The sequence below is a fragment of the Amblyomma maculatum genome, chromosome 10 (assembly GCF_055883805.1).
Source record: "Amblyomma maculatum isolate TAMU_Amacu chromosome 10, ASM5588380v1, whole genome shotgun sequence".
Taxonomy (NCBI): Eukaryota; Metazoa; Arthropoda; class Arachnida; order Ixodida; family Ixodidae; genus Amblyomma; species Amblyomma maculatum.
In genome coordinates this window covers 100,372,211-100,378,644 of record NC_139353.1, presented here as the reverse complement: position 1 = coordinate 100,378,644, position 6,434 = coordinate 100,372,211, and the positions used below count along the sequence as shown (strand labels likewise).

Below are 6,434 nucleotides of genomic sequence, written 5' to 3'. Positions count from 1 at the left end.
GGAACGAATTAGCAGAGATAATCTCTTTCGGCGCGTTAAAGACGGAGGGCTGTCTCTAATGCATCTACATGTGCGGCAGATGGTTTTAAGGTTTTGTTTCCTACGTGACCAAAAAGATGCATTCCTGAGAACCTTTATGCAAATCATGCTATCCAGTGCAATTCCAGAGTTTATAATCTCTTCATGCTCTGCTCGGGGATACACTGTGTCACGCTTCCTGCGAGAAGTGGTGTGGTCGTTCAAGTTTTCGCGCGTGAGGTACTCTGTAGAGTATTTAGCGACTTTACCACCTAAGCGGCTGTACAAGAATCTTATTTCACAATTCTGCCCAGCTCCATTGTACAGAACCTTATACTGTGAAGGCCCAGGGAAAGACGTGCTCTAGCGAGTTAAAAACATGACTGTTGCACCGGGCGTAAAAACATTCTTTTTTAAATTGCATACAGGAAACCTCCCAGTCAAAACATGGATGGAAGAAAAGGGCCTTTTTGTACCTTGGGGCTCAAACTGTCTACTATGTAGGAAACCTGAAACAGTTGAGCACGTGTTCCTGGATTGTTGGGATGCGGTGTTCTACTGGGATGTGTTACAAAGGACACCTAAAAAAGACCGGCCATTGACGCCACGTGGAATTCGGTACTTGACAACTGTTAATGATGATTTTCAGTATGGCCTCATCATGCTATTGGGCCTTCACAGTATTTGGAGGAGTAGGATGGCTTATAGACACTGTGATGTCGATGCACGACATGTATGTGATTATTTTGTTGAACAAGTGTATAAACTAAAAGAAATTTTGAAGCAGCAAGACGCTGCGGAGGAGGTCTTGAGTCTGATGGGCGAACTTGTGGTAATGAAAGTCCATTAGACACGGTTGTCAGCCAAGGGGCATGGCAACCACGATCTTTTACTGATGTATTTGTACCAATTCATGCAATGAAGAGAAAAAAGGGGGCTCGTTGGTCTAGGGGTATGATTCTCGCTTCGGGTGTGAGAGGTCCCGGGTTCAAATCCCGGACGAGCCCAATTTTTTTTTCTTTTAGCCATTCAATGTAATGTTTATTACCGGCTGGCCCATTATTGCAGCGCTTCACTTCCTTTTAGCGATAATGGTCTCTTGTGGCATAAACATATTGTGACAGAAGGATAGGTTGAGACGGCAAGGTCGTGACGGCAAGGCCAGCGATGCCTTGTCTAACGTTTTAATCCGATGACAAAAACCAGGCGCGTGCAGGAGCCGGCGCAGCAGGACGATGATGATGGTATGTACGAATGAAAGAGGAAGATCATTGCATGCACATATTAAATACCATCCACAGAAGGCTCGCACAATCTGCCCGGGGGGTCGGAAGCGGTCAGCCTGGCCGCTCTTAACTAACCGAAGCATCGCGGCGCACAAACGGTTTCTAGCGAAACACATGAACAATTTCAGTTCCACGGTGGCGTCTATCTGCTGGGGGATTGACAGGCGTCACTTTGTAGTTCACTGGGGAAGTTTGGCTTATGACCTCATAGGGACCTACATAGCGGTGGTGGAATTTGTCACTAAGGCGAGAGGTCTATGTCCAGATGATATCACTGTTTCCTGTCATGGGGTAGAGTGTGCCATTGACCGTTTGCCTTCGAACTCTAGTCCCGGACCCGATGGAATTTCCACAAAACTGTTAAAACTAACCAAACACATCTCCGGACCACTGCTGTGCAGGCTGTTCCAGTACTCCCTTGACACAGGCAAATTGCCTATGGATTGGAAAATTGCTCATGTCATTCCTGTCTTTAAGTCAGGAGACAAAAATGCACTTCACAATTACAGGCCTATTTCACTCACTTGCGTTTCATGTAAACTCCTTGAGCACATTATAGCATCTCAAATCATGCAGTACATTGTAAATTCTAAGCTCATTTTCTAATCAGCATGGGTTTCAACGTGGACGTTCCTGTGAATCGCAGCTGTTTGAGTTGGTCACTGATCTTCACCATTCTGTTCATTCGACTCATCCCATTGATGCCTTCTTTATTGATTTCGCTAAAGCCTTCGATCGCGTTCCTCACTTCCGCCTAATCCATAAACTTAACGTAATGAATTTATCCTCTGGGGTCATTGATTGGATCAAGGATTTTTTAACTGATCGCTCTCAGTCTGTCATCATTAACAAAAATGCCTCTGCTTCTGTCTGAGTGAAATCGGGTGTACCTCAGGGTTCCGTCTTAGGACCGATTCTTTTTCTCATGTACATAAATGACCTACATTATAACATTTCCTCTAGTATTCGTTTGTTTGCAGACGATTGTGTCATTTACCGTCCCATTAAAAGCCCTCGTGACCCCATTATCTTACAGGATGACTTAAACGTTATTTCTGACTGGTGTACAACGTGGCTAATGCAAGTAAATACTGACAAAACTAAAGCTCAAACGTTTACTAAAAGGCGACGCGTTGTCTTTCATACCTATTTCATTGAAAACGTTGCCATTGAACATGTATCATCCATTAAATACCTAGGAGTACATTTATCTTCTGACCTTACTTGGAATACTCACATTCAACACATTATCAACAAGGCCGCTAGAACATTAGGCTTTCTAAAACGCACTCTCTTTCAAGCTAATGAAAAAACGAAACTCCTAGCCTATACAACGCTTGTCAGGTCTCAGCTTGTATATGCATTCATCATTTGGCACCCTCATCAAGCTTACTTAGCAAACTCCATTGAATCGCTACAGAGTAAAGCAGCCAGGTTCATTGCCCACGATTATTCCTACCCAACTAGCGTAAACAGTATCAAGCAACGATTTAATTTATTGCTCCTTGAGACTAGGGGACGAAATGCCCGCCTATCTTTCATGCACAAACTATATCATGGTTCATCAGACTTTCGAAAAACGTTCCTTCGCCCTGCCCCCCACATATCTGCTCGCGTAGACCATCCATTTAAAATCAACCCCGTACATGCGCGCACAAATATGTTTAAATATTCACCACTGCTACTTGCTATTTCACAATGGAACAGTTTGCCAGTAGATGTCGCTACCACACCTGACCACAGTTCATTCCTCAAGGCTTTGGAGGGAATTGAATGTTAAACTGACTTAATTTTCTTAATATTTTGCAATGCTTATTAGTTGTTTTCCTTGATGTGTAGTGCTGTGTTATTTCTTGTTTATTTCAGCCTACTGCTTGGTATTAAGCGCGCGCATGCCTCGTTTCTTCAGGGCATGTAAAATTGCTTAGGTCATATAACTTCTGTATAAGAAAAAGGAAAAATAGCGACCTGAATGACTTGTTGTTTTTTTTTTCCTTTCTTTTCCTCCTCTCTGAACCTTAAATGCAATTGTTACTTATGTGCCTGTTATAACCAACTTTGTTCATGTGACTCCCCCCCCCCCCTATGTAATGCCTGAAAGGGCCTTTAGGGTATATAAATAAATAAATAAATAAAGGCCAGGGGTGCGCAATGGTGTATAAAGCAGTACTTCGTCACCAGGACGAAAAGAGACCACTCGATGTGTAGAATGATAGCGAGTCTTGCGGTCTTCCTGGCACGCTGCCGTGTTGAGGCGGGCAAGATGACGGCTACTGGCCACACGAGATAAAATATGGGTAGGTACTGATGTGGAGTAGTCGGGCGTAGAGAAGAAGGAAGCGTCGAGAATTGTAGTGGGAGGACGACCATAAACAAGCAAAAGTGGAGGATAACCGGTAGTTCACTGTACTGCTGTATTATAGGCGAATGTGACGAATGGTAGAATAGTGTCCCAATTTCGATGATCTGGTGTGATGTACATAGGTATCATGTCCGACAAGGTGCGATGAAATCGCTCAGTCAGACCGTTTGTCTGGGGATGGTAGCTTGAGGTTGTCTTATGAAGGGTGGATGACGCGTGAAGAACTTCGGCAACGACTTTCGATAAGAAGGCTGTACCGCGGTCACTTAGGAGCACCCGAGGAGCGCCATGGCGCAATACAATTGATCGCAAAAAAAAATTTGCTACTTCAGCGGAACCAGTCGGTACAGGTGCTGTCTCAGCGTAGCGTGTGAGGTGGTCGACGGCTGTTATAATCCAATGGTTACCCCCATAGGAGAGAGGTAGGGGACCATATAAGTCGATGCCGACTGCGTCGAATGGCGTGGCGGGACAAGGAAGAGGTTGTAGAATGCCAGCGGGCGAAGAAGTCAGCCGTTTGCGACGTTGGCACAGAGGGCAGGATGCGACGTATTTGGCAACGGTGGAAGATAAGCCTGGCCAAAAGAATCGTTTTCTCATGCGGTCGTAGGTTTTGTCAAAACCAAGGTGACCTGCAGTAGCGTCATCGTGGAGAGCCGCCAGTATACACGTGGGCGAAGCTCCATCAGGGCAATACACGTAGCGGAGTAGAATGCAATCTTCGAGCTTGAAATTGCGAAGCTGTCGGCGAAGCCTAGCATGGGCGGGCCCGAAGCGCCGATAAGGCGGTCGATGATAGGACGGCAGTAAGAATCGGCTAATTGCTGTGAGTGGAGAGCGTGCTTGTTCTCAGAGTCGTCAAAACAAACGGTTGTGATACACGTCGGGCAAAGAGATGGTCGGCTCTGGCCAGAGGTGGAAATGCATTGGGAAGAAAAGCAGCAAGTTGATTCCGAAAGGGGACAGCGAGGGGGACCAGATTTTTAAGTTACGTCGAAATGGTATTCTTGCAAGCGTAGAATCCAGCGGCCAAGTCGGCCTGTCAAATTTTTGAGTGAAGACAACCAGCAAAGAGCATGATGGTCGGTCACAACTGTGAAGTGCCGACCGTATAGGTAAGGGCGAAATTTTTGGACAGCCCAGACGACGGCAAGACACTCCTGCTCGGTAATGGTGTAGTTTTTCTCAGCTGGAGTCAGAGTCCGACTGGCAAAGACAACCACTTTCTCACGCGATGTTGCATCACGCTGCAGAAGTACAGCGCCAAGACAGTGACCACTGGCATCGGTGTGCAGGATAGTTGGAGCGCTGTCACTGAAGTGGCCAAGAACAGGATCTGATGGGAGGGCGTGCTTTAGGTCATTAAAAGCAGTTTCGCACTGTTCAGTCCACACAAAAGTGATGCGTGCTTTAAGTAGCTCATGAAGTGGTGCAGCAATAGTTGTAAAATGCCTTATAAAACGCCGCAAATAAGACGCGAGGCCGAGGAAACTGCGCAAATCTGTATTCCGTTGTGGACGAGGAAAGTTCAAGACCGCGATGATTTTTTCAGGATCTGGGCGAATGCCGTCATGGCTGACCAGATGTCCCAATATTCTAATTTCCTTCTGTGCAAAGCGGCACTTCTTGGTGTTAAGCTGAAGGCCTGCCAAAGCCAGACAGGTGAGGACTTCATTGAGGCGTGTGAGATGGTCATTAAAGGTTGCCGAAAAGATAACAATGTCGTCCAAGTAACACAAACAGGTTCTCCATTTTAGGCCACGAAGTACAGTGTCGATCATTCTTTCAAATGTCGCTGGTGCGTTACAAAGTCCGAAAGGCATAACAATAAATTCGTAAAGGCCATCGGGTGTTGCGAAAGCGGTTTTTTCTTTGTCGTCCTCGTGCATAGGTATTTGCCAATAACCTGAGCGGAGGTCCAAGGTCGAGAAATATTCGGAGCCTTGGAGGGAGTCAAGGGCGTCATCAATTCGCGGCATCGGATATACATCTTTGCGGGTAATTTTGTTGAGTGCGCGGTAATCAACACAAAAGCGTACCGAGCCGTCCTTTTTTTTAACTAGCACTACTGGGGAGGACCATGGCCTTGTTGAGGGACGAATTATATTGCGATGGAGCATGTCATTTACATTTTCTTCAATTACTTTTCGTTCAGAGAAGGAAACCCGATAAGGCCGTCGGCGAACGATAGAGGTACCTTCAGTAATGATGCGATAGTGCGCCACACTAGTCCGTCCCAGTGGTGTGGAAGTGGCATCAAAAATGGCTTGGTGGTGTCGAAGCAATGTCAACAGTTCTTGGCGTTGGTTCGGCGTGAGTTTAGGATTAATAGTCTTTGCGAGAACGGAAAGAGAGACGTCTGACGAAACACGTTGTTGAGGCGGAGGGGCGGTGAGCACCATAAGGGAAAAAGGTTGAACATCCACCATGCAATTAAGAGAAGTTCCTTTTGGGAGCACGAGGGATTCCCGTGAAGTGTTAGTGGCCACTACTGTCGCTGAGCCGTTGTGGAACCAGACAAGACTTGACGGGAACGCGATGCCGCGTGCAAAAGGACTATATGATGGTGCTATGAGTACGTCCCCGTCAGTGATGTAGTCAGAAACAACAGTAAGCAGTTTTTCGCACTGAGGAGGCAAAACAGTATCAGCGGCGGCAACGAGGAGATGATGTCGTTCAGAAAAGTCAGATGAAAAATCGCTGTCTGTCATATGGATAACACGGTCACCACAAGAAATTAACGATGAAGCTGTTGACAAAAAATCCCA

The 6,434-nt window shown here is 46.2% G+C and overlaps 1 non-coding gene across 1 annotated transcript; it reads left to right on the top strand.

Moving 5' to 3' along the window:
* The first annotated feature begins 953 nt into the window (after positions 1-953).
* On the top strand, positions 954-1,025 carry TRNAP-CGG (transfer RNA proline (anticodon CGG)). The gene has a single exon. It is a non-coding gene; the product is annotated as a tRNA-Pro (tRNA).
* Positions 1,026-6,434: the final 5,409 nt, after the last annotated feature.